This window comes from Mytilus trossulus, chromosome 14, assembly GCF_036588685.1.
Source record: "Mytilus trossulus isolate FHL-02 chromosome 14, PNRI_Mtr1.1.1.hap1, whole genome shotgun sequence".
Classification (NCBI taxonomy): domain Eukaryota; kingdom Metazoa; phylum Mollusca; class Bivalvia; order Mytilida; family Mytilidae; genus Mytilus; species Mytilus trossulus.
In genome coordinates, this window is record NC_086386.1 from 28,773,600 (window position 1) to 28,791,373 (window position 17,774).

Here is a 17,774-nt window from a genome sequence, read left to right on the forward strand (position 1 = left end):
AGACCTCAACCCTCCCCCTACACCTCTTGAAAAGTAAGATAGCAATATGCATATTGAAACTCAGTTCAGAATAAGTCATAGTCTGAGCTTGCATCAACCATGTCTTAAATTTCCAATTGTTTAGTCGGTGTATTGGTTGAACTGCACATGCAAAATCTTACTTTTTGTTGGTATTCAAAGCTATCGTAGCCGTGAATAATTTAATAATTTGTTTTTATTAATATAGCATGATAACTCGTTTGTGCTTATTCAACAGAGTTATTCTTCGCCAATTGTATCCGAATATTGGTTACGAGTTATGTAAGGAATATAAATATATAAAAAAGATGTGGTGTGATTGCCAATGAGACAACTGTCCACAGGAGACCAAAATGACACAGACATTAACAACTATAGGTCAACGTAAATGTATATCAAATACTTATATGTATATGGAGGAGTGGCATTAGTAGTCAAGCGGTAAAGGCCGGTAATTTTAAATTCTTCAATCCTACGAGAAAATATCCCCATCAAGACCTTGGATTGTTGTGTTAATAAGACATCAGTGTTGTTTTCTTTTTTTTTGTTTAAAATCACCAAATCGAATGCAAAACGAAAGATTTCATACATCTGAAGATTTTTGTGTACACACAATAACAGCCATGCAATGTGCGACTGAAATATTTTTGAAAATGTCACAGTTAGCAGTATGTAGCATTCATCATAGAAAGGAGTAGGTCCGGTAATAGTCTATTCAAAATAGCATTTGACCCAAAAATAATGCAACATATTTTTTTAATTTTTTTTCAATTTTAAAAAGCTTTCTTTGTAATATACTAAAAGTGTACCAAGATATCTTATTGGGAAAATTGTTTGTTTGAATGAAAAATAGCAAAATGTGTCATAAATAGGAAAAACAACTGAGAAATGCTTGTTAATAGATAATATTTTCAAACTGAAAGTTTTACAGCATTTTAAACAGTGTTTATGAAATGAAATAAATAAAAAAAGGTTATTATTTTATAAATATGAAATTTTAGATGAAAATATTAGATTTTTGTTGGAATTTGGAAATCACAAAGCGTGAGTTAATTACAAAAACAGACAGAAAAATTTAATAAAAAGGTAATAATAGTCTATTATTTAATATTTCAAAACAGACACTAACCTTTGTTTCAAGCATTTCAAAACTGATTTTGGGTAAAAATATAGCAAAATCATCCAAAAAATCGTTAAAAACTTGGAAAATACTCATTTCGAGTTTTCAGTGTTTTTTAAATCTCCAAAATAGAAAAATGCAAGTCCTAATGTAATTTTGATCAGATCAAACAAAATTCATTATAAAACAAATGTGATAAATAACTGATTTTGGGTGAAAAAAGCTAAAATTTGGTAAAATTGTCAAAAAATCCCAAAAAACTGATAAAATTCATAGTTCATCATAAAATCATTTAAAATGTTATTGAAAATCAATAAATATTATTTATCTGAAAAAGTGCAATGTTTGATATCGTGTTAATTTAACCAATCAGATATTTTAGGCGAAAATCAAGGATGTGTTGACCAAGCATATATGCAAAATGAGAGTTAAACGTCTTATTGACCAAAACGATTGATGATCAAAAAGTATAAATGACAAAATACATGAAACAATTGTTGTTGTAAAAAGAATGTTTTATAGTTTTCGGTATACAGGAAATATATATGCATTTGTTTATTCAGATTTAGCTACGGGAACAGAAAACAATTTAAACTACGACATTCATCGCATCCTACCGAACACTGAAGATAATTTTTTTCTATAGACACATCATTTGGTGTTGTAGTTTTGCTGACAGTTGTATCTAATAATTTTAAGCAGTGTATGTTTTCTACGTTGGATTTCCCAACCATAGCCAACAAATGGAAATTTTTAACGACCTTGACTGGCTATACAGCCCGTTCACGGTCGGTCAACATAGATTTATGTCAACTTATTCTGACATCCATTTTTGCCACTGATATTACACTCTGAGACAAAACATTGTCCTAAGTCCGATGTTGGTGGTAATCTTTTCACCTGCACAGATGTGTTTCCAGTACAGTATGCTTTTTTTTTAAAAAGGTTTTTATTTTAATCTGATAAAATGGTAATCAACAAAAAAGAACTGAAAATGAGGAAAATACAAAACTAAAGGATTTCTCATGAAGAGTTCTTATGCATTGTTGCCTTTTTGCATTCTATAACAGAATGTGACTCTACATCTAGGCTTTTTGAATAGGCAAAGGACTTGCATTAAAAACAAAAACTTAACCAAGTATATCTGATTTATGAATGACGATCCAGTAAAGCAGATATCATCGAAGCTGGAGAAGAAGCGCTCATGTGATTATATTGAGAACTTCCTCTTGAAGGACTTCAAATTCTTCTCTGGAGAAAATTCACATCGAGAGTAATTACTGAAATCACATCTTTTCATGTGAATGTCGTGGTTTAAATTGTTTTAAACATGTTCCAATCGCTGAATCTGGCTTTATTGACAGATTAAGATTTGTATTTTTTTCTATTTTTGAATGATTAAAAAACAGTTAAAACTCCAAATGGGTAGGGTTTTTTTCAGTCTTTAACGATTTTTGGATGATTTTTACCCCAAAAAAACATCATTTACACAATTAAGAAGTTTTGAAATGATTAAAACAAAGAAAAAAGATTATCTTTTAAAATAAATGTTAAATAAGCTTTTCCCAGTTTTTCACTTTTATTGGCAGATGTTGCTTTTTTCACAAAAAACAACCACAATTTCCCCAATTAGATATCTTGGTAGGCTTTTAAATGTTACAAATAAAGCCTATTAGAATTGAAAAATACCAAAACAAATTCTGCTGTAATTTTTATATAGGTTAGCCACATTTTTCATCTATTTTGACTAGACTATAACGGCCAATTTTGGCCTTAAAATTCAGGCTCGGCTGATGAAAGATTTTTAATACTTTTTAAAATCTTAAGTGTCCACTTCCTAGTGTTGTTTTAATTCATTTTTGGTTGAAAGGATGGAACAAAAAATTTCAAAAAACATATCCAAAACCAAACTAGCTAGTGTCTTACATTTTTGTAGACAAGAATACAACCACACTAGAATAAAGAAACAAGCACATACACGTCTAATAATTCGAAATAGGTTAATAGTGCGGTGACAGAAGTGTAAAAAGTCGTCTAGATCGCGAGTTTAATCTCCCCAAATAACACACGGCTAAAAATGGTCTTAACTTAAAGACAAATATGTCTTCTTTAGTTTTTGCCCTGTCGTCAGAATTTCGTACGGTCACATTTTTCTAAAAAGTCGTTTTAATGACTAGTTGTATATTGGAGAGTTTCAACCCCCTTTTTCAAAATGAAAAAAATGTGTATGTTTACTTACATTTAACTGAAATAGTTTTTCCGTAAGCTGTTTTTATATGTTAAACTATTCTATTCAGTATTTCATTTTCTTATAATCTATAAAATTTGCCGAGTTTGAACTGTTTAAAATTGAGGTAATTTTAAATGCAAATTCAGACACAGACTTCAGTTTCATCTTCATAGTAGTAATAAAAATGATCTCATAATATTTTAAGCATAAAGTATTACATAAAACTAATAAGTGATAAAAATTTGGGAACCAAAATATGAAAAAAAACCTTAAGAAATCAATGGAAAAAGAATGGAATAAAAAACTTCAATTTCTACACGGAACTTAATCACATGCCTTCCGTCACTTTTTGTGTATTAGTCCATTATTTGCTCGTAACTGCTATATGAAATTACTACCTTTTCGTTATTATATACACATATTTTCAATTAAAGTGCACTGATATATGCTACATACTTTGTTTGTATGTGTTTATATTCTATGTTTTTTGTTATAAAACATGAAATATACTTTGTCAAAAAAGTCTCATTGTAAAATCAAAAAAATGACGGATAGTTTCAGTAAATGTTCCGTGTTATGGCAAGTCCGTTGCAACTTGCTCCATTAAGTCCAAAGAAAAAACAAAAGTTGTTAAATTTTATGTAGTGCTTAATATACCAAGAAAAGAAAAAAAACTCGACTGGAATTTTGAGTCAATTTACCAGTATAGGAAAGTCGATATGTGTAGCTGCATTGAATACAAAATTAGATGAGGTGAACATCAAGATGTTTCATGCAATAGCTGTTAATTTGCAGAAGTTCATGCAGGCAGTTTATCATCGTTCATGCTACAAAAGTTACACAATTAAACATATTTGTTCCCCCTTTTAGAGCGCGAGGAGGCTTCTAATCTGATATTTAATGATCGGACTGTTGTCCCTCAGTTTCGGGTATTTGTACGCGTTCTAAAATACAGTCGTTCAACTGGAGCGCTTGTATATTTTGTTGCAACAAGACATTTTAGAAAGATAAAAAAAAAAAACTACTCAACTTTGAATCAGATGAGCGTATTAAGAATTTTTTAATCGTGTCAAATAAAGTTAAAGTTGAAATAGTTTCCCGTCCATCTTTTCAACTTCAAGCACTCTGTCATTTTAGTTGCATTACAAATTATTTGCCAAAACGAACAAAAAATCCAAACCCATGGAAGCGGATATCTCAGATCACGATACTGCTTTTACTTATTTTATGTTGGCTATTGACAACGATGTAATGGTCATTCCTCATGACACCGTTACTATTAGATATAGATCTTTTCTTCCAGCTGATTGTAATTTAAAATATTCTACTTGTAAAATGCAGTCTTAACTCATTGATTTTTATAGAAATTCAGTTATCAAACAACTTCAACAAGTTCAAGGCAAATATAACATAATATTTTGTAGCAAAATAACTATTTGAGATGCCACTATATCAGCTGCTAGTCAATTGAAAACTGACCTTAAAGTCTTAATGTCAACTGTAATAGACACAAATAACGGATAGATATTTCATTCCGCTGCAAGTATACTTAGAAAAGACATCTCTACAAACTCTACAGAAATATACCCATCTTCGGCAGAATTGTCTTTTTTTTCTTCAATTCAGTCAATGCCTTCGTCTTTATTGGAATTCATTTTATGGTAACTCGATGAAACTGCATACAGCCAAAACTATTCTCAGGAAATCGTTTGTGTTGCCATTTTATTTTCATTTAGGATTGGCTTTACAGATGTACCATGAGTTTGGTTCGTAACACCTTGTTGAAACATTGAATGCCAATAAATTGTATGCTTCTTAAAGTAAAGTGCGATGCTAACTTATTTGTTGCCAAACATGAAATTTTGCGGCTTCAAGATAGTGTGTACGTCTAATACATAATGTTTCCCCATCATCTTTGAAGACAAGCATATGGATGTCATCTGAACCCCTCTTTTAGATCTCTGTTAAATCTTGGATAAATTAAAAGGGATGGTTTAAAGCTGGTATTTTTTTTTGGCAACAAATGTCTTCGGAATTCCTTCAATACCTTGTCTGTACTTGTAAAGAAAAACTCAAAGTAACGTGTTTGTAGATTTTTCGTTTGTTTTACATTATTCATTTCGGGAATTGAAGACTTTGCAGTATACATTTTACTAATTGTTGAAGCCCGTACGGGACGTATTGGTAATTTATGTCTCATTAAGTCTCATTTGGGGGTTGCCTCATTTGCAATCATATCACATCTTCTTTTTTTTTATATGAAATAATTTTGAAGTTTGTGGTACGTTGCAAGGAAAAAAGGGGGGATATAAGTACGAAACTTATAATGTAATAGATATTAACCAGAGTAAGATACACAACAACAGATAATACTATATGGAAGTAGTAATAATTGTGAAAAAAAACCAAAAGCAACGAGTAGTCTATATAAAACCGGAAGTATCCGCAATTCAATTTGAGGTAATATTTGACTGTAGTGTTCTATTGCTTTGATTTGATACCTCACCCAATATGATAGTTTAAAAAATAATTGTAAAGTATGGTCCTGCATTACACTTGATTTTTACCTAAACTTGAAATTTTTCATAAGGTTAAGGTGCTCTAAACCTTGAAAACCTAATTTTTGAAGTTTTGTTTATAAAACGTGGTTTTAGTATTTTTTTGATAAAATAAATCTTCATAATTAAGGTTTATGTACAATAACAAACATTGATAAAGCCAAAACAGTATCATTTGTATTTATGTAGAGTTTAGAAATATAAAAAATGTCAAAATTGAAACCCTCCCAAATTTTAGCAGATTTTTACATATGACCTTTGACCTCATTTAAAAACAATTATGACCATATTAAGAGCCAATCCGCCAGAAAACCATGCAATATCTAGAAAATCGTCCAAATCGACAATCACAACTTGACAAATTTTTATATATCATCTCAATCCTTGACATAAAATAAAAAAAATTGGCCACTTAATTTTCGCCAGAATCATATCTATTTTTAGTAACAGCCTCATTTGCATAATTATGTAAATTCATTAGAAAACCAAGGAAAAATCCAACTTTTAATGCCTTTTAAGAACTACACAGAAGAATACTAAATGGGGGGGTTGAGCTTTTAGAGTAATGCCAGTTGTAACCCATTCATTTAACTATGTTCTGGTCAATACAAATGAAAATTTAAACTATTTGGCACTTTGCCAGGAGCACGGACGCAAAGGCTGGATTTTTCATACATGAATTTACCTGACTTTTACTTGCTTCTAACTTGCAAGACCCATTCTGTATATGTTTGAAACTTATATTAGTTTTAATTATGGTGTATTTTTTATAATAGATTAAAATATTAAGCTTGGCAAATGACTATTACATGTTAATTTTTGCCTTGGAAGAATGGTGATTTTAGTCCCGAATTGGCACATTTTGATTTTGATTTTAATTTAATTCTAAATACAATTGTAATAAAATAGCTAATAAAATCATTTAAAAAAGTAAAATAAATATGTCTAAAAATTTAAATAAGACGTTTTTGTACTGCAAGTGCAAAAATCAATAAATTGGCTGAAACCAGGGAGTACTTTTTTTATGCTCTTCCATTGACTTATCTCCCTTGGGCAACGTGATGGACTTTGCAGACAAAGTTTACAGCGAAGTTTGCAACTTTAATAATCTAGGAGGAGTATTTGGGCTATCCCAGCATTATGCATCTACATATTAAAAACTATTTAAGATATCTGAATGCACTAAAGACCAAATTAGCATTTCCCAAAAGAATAATTACTGCCAATGCAAGAATCTGCCAATCATGACAATAATCATAACTTAGTGAATAAACATGATGAAAACTATGGTGTAGAATTTGCAACACTAGTCCTTGATTTATATAAGACGAGGAGTGGTTTATTTTCCTATGGTTGTTATATCATCTCGTCTTAGACATGTTAGAATATGCTTGAAGTACAGGGACTTTTATGGAATTCATTGACATCATAGTCAAGCAAGATGTCAACATCCTGTCCAACCGTCTTCCAGCAAAGCCAATTTGAAAGCTGACCAAGGATCTTCATCATTTTGTGACAGGGTTTATACAGGACGAATCATTCCACTAGGATCAGGTACATTGTACAACTCTTATCAATCAATTTTCATTAGTTCCTTATACATGTATAAAGGCCGTTTAAGGGGGTCTCATTGGGAGGGTTCTGATCCCGGAACACCTCTTATTGTTTTGTTAGATTCCAGTATCCCGCTTATACTATGCACCTAAGCAATTCTCATTTTTTTGTAATTTCCCTTGTCCTGCTAGACCTTACTTCCTGTTTTCACGGCACAATTATTTGACTTTCCCCTGTCACGCTTACGAAAAATTGGCAATCCCGCATCACGCGTAGACCCTAATGAGACCCACTATATAGTCAATCTGAAATTAGGGGACCAACATTTGATACAATAGCCAGATGAAAAAAAGAACGGAGGGAGTTGAAAGGGCATGTGAATACTCTTTTACACCTGACCTGTTTCTAGGACATCTTATCTATTTCCTATAGCCAAGTGCAAACAAATAATATACTATAAATTGAGAAATATTGTAATGTTTTTATTATTGCTAGAATGTGAAAGGGTAATCATGTAAAACATTTTTTTTTTGTAATTGCAATTTAATTCAAACTCACATTTTGAGTATTTTTTATATCAATCAAACAGGATATTTCTGAATATCGCAAAATTTAAATCACATTTCAGTCTTGAATTTTAAAATCCCATTAATAAACCCATGCAACAGTTATATATATATTAAATGTATATGGCATGAGTCTTGGGACCATTTAATTACCAAAAAGAATGGAGGAGGATTAGAATGGTCAAAATATCCTTGTCAGCTAAGGACAGAATTTAAACTGTTAAGCTATTAACCAGGGTACAATATGTACATCATGTACATCATACATGTATATTATTTTTTTGCTTAAAAAACAATTTATAGACCATAAGCCCGATAAGCATGATAGTAATCAAAATTTATTTCAACATGTTCAACATAAAGCAGGACAATATGTTTTTAATCTCTTACCCTAAGTTTAATTTTAAGTTTTTAATGGAAGTTGTAAATGTTCAGGTCTTTGTCTAGTAAAAAAGCTTCTACCTGGTGGTAAAGCCTCATTCCAAAATATGTTTTACATACAAGATACTGTAAATAAAACACAAGATAATGTATCTAAAGAATAATCTTGTTTAATGATCTATTATACAATGTCAATGAATGTAGGCCATGGCGACTAAAAAATCAAAAGCATTGCAAACTTTTATAAAGTTCAATTTTGGGACCTTACATGTACATTGATGTACATGTATGTATAAATGTATGAATTATATTTATAGAGCCCTTTTTAAAAGAAAAAAAAACCATGCACAGTGATGCTACACTATAGCTACCCTACAATTCCTGTGATACAAAATTGAAGAATTATTTTATAGTTAACACTTTTCATTTGTAGGACTATTATCATGAAAATAGATGCAGGCAATGCTGATGATTTTTGTGAATGTGACAATAGCCAGGTCAAACTAAATACATGTACATGATTTAAAGAACAAGATACTGGTAAGATATTATTAACTTATATATTAATTTAACTGTTTTGGAAAATATGGTTACCATGACTTACAAAAGTATATATGTCATCACCTTTATAATAATTATACATCATGAACATGTCTTTGTTAACTTGATTTTCCCATTGAAAAATCACTTTTATACTAATTCAATTTGTAGTAGGAATACATGTAGTACATGTAGTACATTCATACATATGTAGGGCGGCTCCTATGTTTTGCATTCAACAACTATTACATTTTACAAGATGGCCACCAAGGATGGCAAAAAAAAAGTTGTCATCTTTATTTCCTGTCAGTGGTAAACATGTAAATGAAAAATATGAAATAAACTGTTATCACAGAGATATGTCTCGCCTTTTTGTAATTTTGATTATGAATATGTTGAAATCAAAGTCAATGGACCATGACTGAGGGGGCGGAGCCAAATAATATCCATGGCAATGAGATGTGACAATGCTAATACATCTGCATACCAATTATCATTGATGTACCACAAGTGGATCTCCATAAACTGACCTAATCACAAACTAATACATGTAAAGTAAGCAAACCATTCAAAGTCAATAGACCATGACTGAGGTAGCACTCCACAGTTAGAAAATAAAATTAAAAATGAGCCCCAAAATGTTTTATCATCTCCTATATCTGGATTTCTAATACATTAACCTAACTGTTTGTGTTGTACATGTACATATGTATGTAATCAGTATCTTCCATAGATTCAATTTTCCAAAGTTAAAAGGGTGAAAATTAATTCCTTTTATGTGTATCCATGGCAACATTCAGCATTTATTTACCATAAAATATTGTAACTAGAGGCTCTAAAGAGCCTGTGTCGCTCACCTTGGTATATGTGAATATTAAACAAAGGAAGCAGATGAATTCATGACAAAATTGTGTTTTGTTGATGGTGATGTGTTTTTAAATCTTACTTTACTAAACAGTCTTGCTGCTTACAATTATCTCTATCTATAATGAAATTGGCCCAGTAGTATCAGTGGAAATGTTAATTAAAAATTTACAAATTTTATGAAAATTGTTAAAAATTGACTATAAAGGACAATAACTCCTTAGGGGGTCAATTGACCATTTTGGTCATGTTGACTTATTTATAGATCCTACTTTGCTGAACATTATTGCTGTTTACAGTTTATCTTTATCTATAATAATATTCAAGATGATAACCAAAAACAGCAAAATTTCCTTAAAATTACCGATTCACGGGCAGCAACCCAACAACAGGTTGTCAGATTCATCTTCCAATTACAGGGCAGATAGATATTGATCTGATAAACAAATTCACCCCAAGTCAGATTGCTCTAAATGCTTTGGTTTTGAGTTATAAGCCAAAAACTGCATTTTACCCCTATGTTCTATTTTTAGCCTTTGTGGCCATCTTGGTTGGTTGACCTGGTCACGCCACACATTTTTAAAACTAGATACCCCAAAGATGATTGTTGCCAAGTTTGGATTAATTTGGCCCAGTAGTTTCAGAGGAGAAGATTTTTGTAAAGATAACTAAGATTTACGAAAAAATGGTTAAAAATTGACTATAAAGGGCAATAACTCCTAAACGGGTCAACTGACCATTTCGGTCATGTTGACTTATTTGTAGATAATACTTTGTTGAACATTATTGCTGTTTACAGTTTATCTCTATCTATAATAATATTCAAGATAAAAACCAAAAACAGCAAAATTTCCTTAAAATTACCAATTCAGGAGCAGCAACCCAACAACCAATTGACTGATTCATCTGAAAATTTCAGGGCAGATAGATCTTGACCTGATAAACATTTTTATCTCATGTCAAATTTCCTCAAAAGGTTTTGGTTTTTGAGTTATAAGCCAAAAACTGCATTTTACCCCTATGTTCTATTTTTAGCCGTGGCGGCCATCTTTGTTGGTTGACCAGGTCACGCCACACATTTTTAAAACTAGATACCCCAAAGATGATTGTGGCCAAGTTTGGATTAGCTTGGCCCAGTAGTTTCAGAGGAGAAGATTTTTGTAAAAGATTACTTTAATTTACGAAAAATGGTTAAAAATTTACTATAAAGGGCAATAACTCCTAAACGGGTCAACTGACCATTTTGGTCATGTTGAATTATTTGTAGATCTTACTTTGCTGAACATTATTGCTGTTTACAGTTTATCTCTATCTATAATAATATTCAAGATAAAAACCAAAAACAGCAAAATTTCCTTAAAATTACCAATTCAGGGGCAGCAACCCAACAACCGATTGACCGATTCATCTGAAAATTTCAGGGCAGATAGATCTTGACCTGATAAACATATTTACCCCATGTCAGATTTGCTCTAAATGCTTTGGTTTTTGAGTTATAAGCCAAAAACTGCATTTTACCCCTATGTTCTATTTTTAGCCCTGGCGGCCATCTTGGTTGGTTGACCGGGTCACGCCACACATTTTTTGAACTAGATACCCCAATGATGATTGTAGCCAAGTTTGGTTTGATTTGGCCCAGTAGTTTCAGAGGAGAAGATTTTTGTAAAAGTTAACGACGACGGACGACGGACGACGGACGACGGACGACGGACGCCGGACGCAAAGTGATGGGAAAAGCTCACTTGGCCCTTCGGGCCAGGTGAGCTAAAAAGGGGGGTGAACATGTCATATATCCCCCCAAAATTTGGATCAAACTAGAATTTCAATGCCTTTGAGTGATACCTTTTTAGAAACTGTTTTCTTAAATCTTCCTAATGATCAAATAAAAAATGGGTGTCTTTCGCCTCATTTTTTCGTAAAATCCAATCACAAAGTTCGTGCGATAAAAAGTTGGAAAAAAACATTACAATAATTGCCGGACCAATGTATGGTATGGACATGCAAATACGGACTGTCATACAGAAAACAGCCTTCATACATTACATAACCTTGATGTTCATATAAACCCAATACAAAGGCTATTTTAATACTCAGCTATCCAAAAATGAATTTTATTGCACACTAGCTCTCATATTTAAAAAATCCACAGGGGCCAAAATGCGAAACTACACACCTAACTGTGGAGTGCTACCTTAAGGTGAAATTTTTCCCCTCCTGCCTCAATTTTTTTTATGTTTTCTGTGATCTACTAGTTGTTATGATGAAAATGGTACCTTGGTTTTTAAAATTGGTTCAGTAATAAAGATTTTATGAAGGTTAGCAGTTGGTGTTGAAACGCGACAAAAAGTGATTTTAAAATAAATGCTGGATCATAGTGAAAAACTTCAAGTCTGTCTCATTTTTGGGGTAAATTTCTAAAACTTTTCCTTTTTTTTTATTTGAAATTATAAAATTACCTTAAAAGAGGACAAATTGTACAAGTTTTAGGTGTTTGAAAGCACTTATAGGTAATTTTTGCTGTAAATAGCATACCTAACCTTGGTTTAGAAGCTCTCAAGCAGGGTATAAATTTCTAACAGTACTGGCATCATTAAATTTAATTAATGCCAAATTATGATATAAAATCCTGCTAAAAATGTTTATTTGACTTATTCGCATTCAAAAATATAAAGCGATACATTCTGAGATTATCATATAAAGCGCAATCTTTGGTTACAAGGGCAAAGCTAACGGGGTACAAATTTAAGACCGCAACATGTCTAAGTGTCAAAATGTGTATATTTGGTTGCTAAGGACAGTAAACAATAAAATTAACATAAATTGCATTCCTAGCATTTTTTTTACCTTCAGAACTAAAACAAGAACATAAAAGACTAAAGATTTGTGGTCAATTTTAACTTTAAAAGTGCATTTCTGTGCTTTCTGATGTGCCATAAGGTAGCACTCCACAGTTAGAAAATAAAATTAAAAATGAGCCCCAAAATGTTTTATCATCTCCTATATCTGGATTTCTAATACATTAACCTAACTGTTTGTGTTGTACATGTGCATATGTATGTAATCAGTATCTTCCATAGATTCAATTTTCCAAAGTTAAAAGGGTGAAAATTAATTCCTTTTATGTGTATCCATGGCAACATTCAGCATTTATTTACCATAAAATATTGTAAAAAGGGGGGTGAACATGTCATATATCCCCCCAAAATTTGGATCAAACTAGAATTTCAATGCCTTTGAGTGATACCTTTTTAGAAACTGTTTTCTTAAATCTTCCTAATGATCAAATAAAAAATGGGTGTCTTTCGCCTCATTTTTTCGTAAAATCCAATCACAAAGTTCGTGCGATAAAAAGTTGGAAAAAAACATTACAATAATTGCCGGACCAATGTATGGTATGGACATGCAAATACGGACTGTCATACAGAAAACAGCCTATATTACATACATTACATAACCTTGATGTTCATATAAACCCAATACAAAGGCTATTTTAATACTCAGCTATCCAAAAATGAATTTTATTGCACACTAGCTCTCATATTTAAAAAATCCACAGGGGCCAAAATGCGAAACTACACACCTAACTGTGGAGTGCTACCTGAGGGGGCGGAGCCAAATAATCTCCATGGCAATGAGATGTGGCAATGGTAATACATCTGCATACCAATTATCATTGACATACCACTAGTGGTTCCCCATAAAACTGAGCTAATCACAAACTAATACATTGTTGATGCCGTCGCCATCGCCGACGCCGGAAACAGCATACCTACATTGTATGTCTCGCTTTTTGACTCTGTCAAGGCGAGACAAAAAGTGGTATGATTGCCAATTAGAATAAATGACATACAACTTATATGTAAGCTATAGGTCTTCATATGCCATATAGCCTTCAACAATGCACAAGACCAATACTGCATATCTATTCAGCCATAAAAGGCAAAAAAATTAGAAAATCAGTGTTTTCCATTCGGCATTTAAGCCGGGTGTGCCGACCACCTTCTTTTCAAAGCCGACCACCTTTCCATTTCAGGAGGTGGTCGGCTTTTTTTTCAATTCCGGATTTTTTTCGGTTTCCCATCGGAAATATTTAAATATTAATCGTGCCTCGCAGATTTGTTTTCATTGACAAAAATGGCGGATCGTCAAATTTCAATGTTTTCTTTTATTAATCGGGGGGATGGAAAGGCAGATGACGATGGTGATAAGGAAAAATTTTATGCCATATAAGTCAACTAAAACGGATAGTTGAATTGAAATTGTTGAAATTGAAAAAAAAGAATCAAAACAACTGAAAAGGCAAACAGGCAATCGCGAAGATAAACAGGTTGGGAACAATCCCCAAATGATATCCCTTAAATGAGGGACTGTCCCTCAGGCAAAGGGGCATAATACTGTTGAAGAAAAGAAAAAGAAAATTTTAGATTTTTTAACTTAAAAGGGGGAAAATAAATCGTTTTATTTGGTACAACTTTTCTAAAAGAGAGTTCCATTATTTTTAAGGCAGGCTATTTTTAATGTCCATATTAATGATAAAAAGGCCAGAAACAATTATGTGCTCATTTGTTTCTCTTTAAATGTACCCCTCATAAGAGAGATAGTCATTACATTGAGAGGTTACCCCTCATTTGAGGGGTGGTGATCAATATGAACAGGAATTTAAATAGTTAATCATCACATAAGGATATTACTGTTCTGTGTGCCACAAAAACAGGACTAAAGCGAGGAACAGGACAGAAACTTGGTTTGATAGGCCATGCATTCGCAGGATGGATTCCTGTTAAAGCGGCATTTTAAGCCAATATGATCTGCTGTCCGAGATGCACAAACCTAATTTGTCAAATCATTTAATGAAAGGCTAGCAGTGATAGCAGAAGAATGGTTCAATTCCATCAAATGTGAATACAATACTTATCCTTCTATTTGTGACCCCAACCCACAGTAAAAAAACAAAAAATAAACCCGGTTGAAAATATTAGAAAAAATCACCCGGTTGCAAGTGTTTTTTTCAAAACACCCACTTACCTTAGTGAAAAAAGGAGAACACTGAAAATGAAAAAATATGAAAGCTAACAGCCTGATCTATATATGTACACGTATGTTTTGTGATTTTCAGATCTAGACTCACAGCTTACTGAACTTTTACAGCAGTCAACATCAGATTGGAAGACTGATAATGCTTCTGACAGAAACAGTTTCAACCAACCAAACAAGTAACAGACACTTTGCATCTTTAAAACACTACTTACATCTTCCATGGGATGATGTTCCAAAAAATAACAGTTCATCATTAATGAAGATTTTTATGTTATGGATTTTCTTTTACAAGAAAGTTAATGTACACTTGTTTTTATAGTAAAACCTTGCTGTTCAAGTATCAAATTTATTGAAATTTGAAGATTCATATGACTTGTTTTAATTTTGTTATTTCTCAGGATGTCATGTAGAGGTACAGTCACGGCAGTAATCTAAACAGCTATTCAATTTCATTCAAATTTTTTTGAAAATTTGGCACTAGTAAATATAAACTGAAGTAATTTGTTTTTCGTTTAGTTATGGGATTTTTATGGCCAGTAACAAAGTAGTCGGTGCCTTAAGTTTTACCCTTGTACTGATATTCCAATTTTCCGTAATTCCATAATTCAGTCATTCCGAAGCAAACCATTATACGGTGTTTTTTTTCTAAACGCCATAGATATTGGCCTGATTTTGGTATGTAAGTTGACTATGATGAGTTACAGATCAAGTATAAGTTTTGTTCCACTCCCATCATTTCTGTTGAAATTACCCGCTATGGACAAATTGTTGAAAATCACAGTTGTATGCACTTTTTTTCTTAAAGCTTTCAGACATTGGGCTGATTTTTGGTATGTGAGTTACAGATCAAGTTTAAGTTTCGTCATGCTACCATAATATTTGCTGTAAATTCAGGCTTTGGACTTGAAAAATTTTGGAAAAATCAAAGTTTTATGGACCTTCTTCTATTAAAATGCTTTCAGATATTGGGCTGATTTTTGGTATGTGAGCTAACCATGATGAGTTACATATCAAGTTTAAGTTTCGTTCCGCTGTGTTATTTTTTCCAGAATTAAGGGTTTTAAACCTTGAAAATTGTTCAAAAATCACATTTATATGGACATTTTTCTATATGCCTCCAGATTGAGAGCTGATTTTTTATATGTGAGACAACCATCATGTTTGTATCCACATGTGTTATTGAAATTGCAGATTTTCAAATTTTTGAGACGTAGCCTTTCGTGTTGCTTTGACACATCTAGTTTAAGATACATTTATGATTATCATTTTTGTATTGACTACATTACAGTAGATGCATTTATGATTTTCATGTTTTTATTGACCACATTGCAGCAACATAGATATATAGGTACCTGGCAAATATTACCTTGTTAGCATACTAGGCTCAAAGGGCCATAAAAAAGTCCATCTCTTAGTGTCTGTTAAAATCATCTCTATATTGCAACTGTTGACAGTTTTCTCTTTTAAACCATTATTTTAAAAACTTTAGAAGAAGTATCATACATACATATATATATATATATATATATATTGTAAAAACTATCAAAATGTCAAGATCGTTTACTACCCAAAATTTTCTGAAAAATTGGGATGTAACATCTATCTATCCCTGAAGTGTGTAAATTTACAAATTTTCAGAGTTTTCTGCTAATATCTGACAGCTATATCAATATGATATAAGAAAATATTGCAAAAGAGGTCAGAAAAACTTATTTTTACAGTCTGAACTTATTCTGAATTGTTTTAAATTTATTGCTTTTGAATTATGTGTTTTTTATCGTTTTGAGGTGCACAATTTGTCATTTCAAGCTATTTCGGCTCCTGGGAGCCTCTAGATTTGTAATGAATAATTTGTATTTGTTTATGATTTTTTTCTTAATGTATTAAATGAAACATTAATTATTCATTTCATTTTGTTGTTATACTTATTTATAAATCCAGATCTTATAATATGTCAGATTTTAAAAATTAGATGGCAAAATTGAGAAAATTTGAATATGCCGGCTATCCCATTTTGTTGTGGCATATACTAGACACCAACATTATTTGCCGAGCTTAATATTTTTTTTGATTGAGTATATATAGTTATACTTTGCAAGTAGATATGTTGTTTTACAATAATAAACGGGTCTTGGAGTATTTTGGCTCTTAAAGATGACCAAAATCAGCCATTTTGGACTTGAAGCTAAATAGGACATATTGAAATGGTTAGATTATACATACACTTAATAGACACCATTGTTATTTCTATGCATTCTTACACTTAAAGTGATGTATTACTAGGAACAGCTATCAAAAAATTATAAATATTGCCATGTTTTTTTATTTAAACCATCAAAATATGCCAAAAAAGGCTTATTTTGGACGTTTTCGAGCAATTTCAGCTGTTTAAAGATGGCGCCTCAAAAAAATCAAGATCCGTTCAAAATTTCCAAAAAAAATTTTGTGTGGTTAATTACATCAATAAGGTGCACCAATGTGCCAAGTATGAACTCATTTGGCAAAATTGGCATTCGGACGGTTTTGCATGGTTTTCTGGCAGATTGGCTCTTAAGTCCTGACGACAGGCATATTATTATGGTACACGATTTCCTCTTTCCAATGATATTATTATATAGGTGTGTGTTCGGTGGGGAGATTAAATTCAAAAAAATCTACCTTCAGTCACCGCACTATAATGGCATTATAACCATGATAACACTAAAATCATTCTTGCTTGGTATTTTCCCCCCTTGTTAACCTTAATTAGGAAAACTGCATATTAGTTATTATGTCAAGCCAGAAAACAGTTTAGAACAAACATAGTTACGAATTTGTTTACAATTCCTCATACAAACAGCCATTTCGTGATTTTTCAAAAATGTCAATATAGAAGAGTTTGCGATTAAGAAACGACACTGCAACCT

The 17,774-nt window shown here is 32.0% G+C and overlaps 1 protein-coding gene and 1 long non-coding RNA gene across 2 annotated transcripts in view; both read left to right on the top strand.

Moving 5' to 3' along the window:
- Positions 1-17,774, top strand: part of LOC134697643 (cytosolic phospholipase A2-like) — a 204,509-nt gene that overhangs the window by 38,808 nt on the left and 147,927 nt on the right. The gene's annotated exons all lie outside the window — the stretch shown is intronic.
- On the top strand, positions 6,696-17,055 carry LOC134696784 (uncharacterized). The gene is made up of 3 exons (XR_010103014.1): positions 6,696-7,480; positions 8,861-8,967; positions 14,948-17,055. It is a non-coding gene; the product is annotated as an uncharacterized LOC134696784 (long non-coding RNA).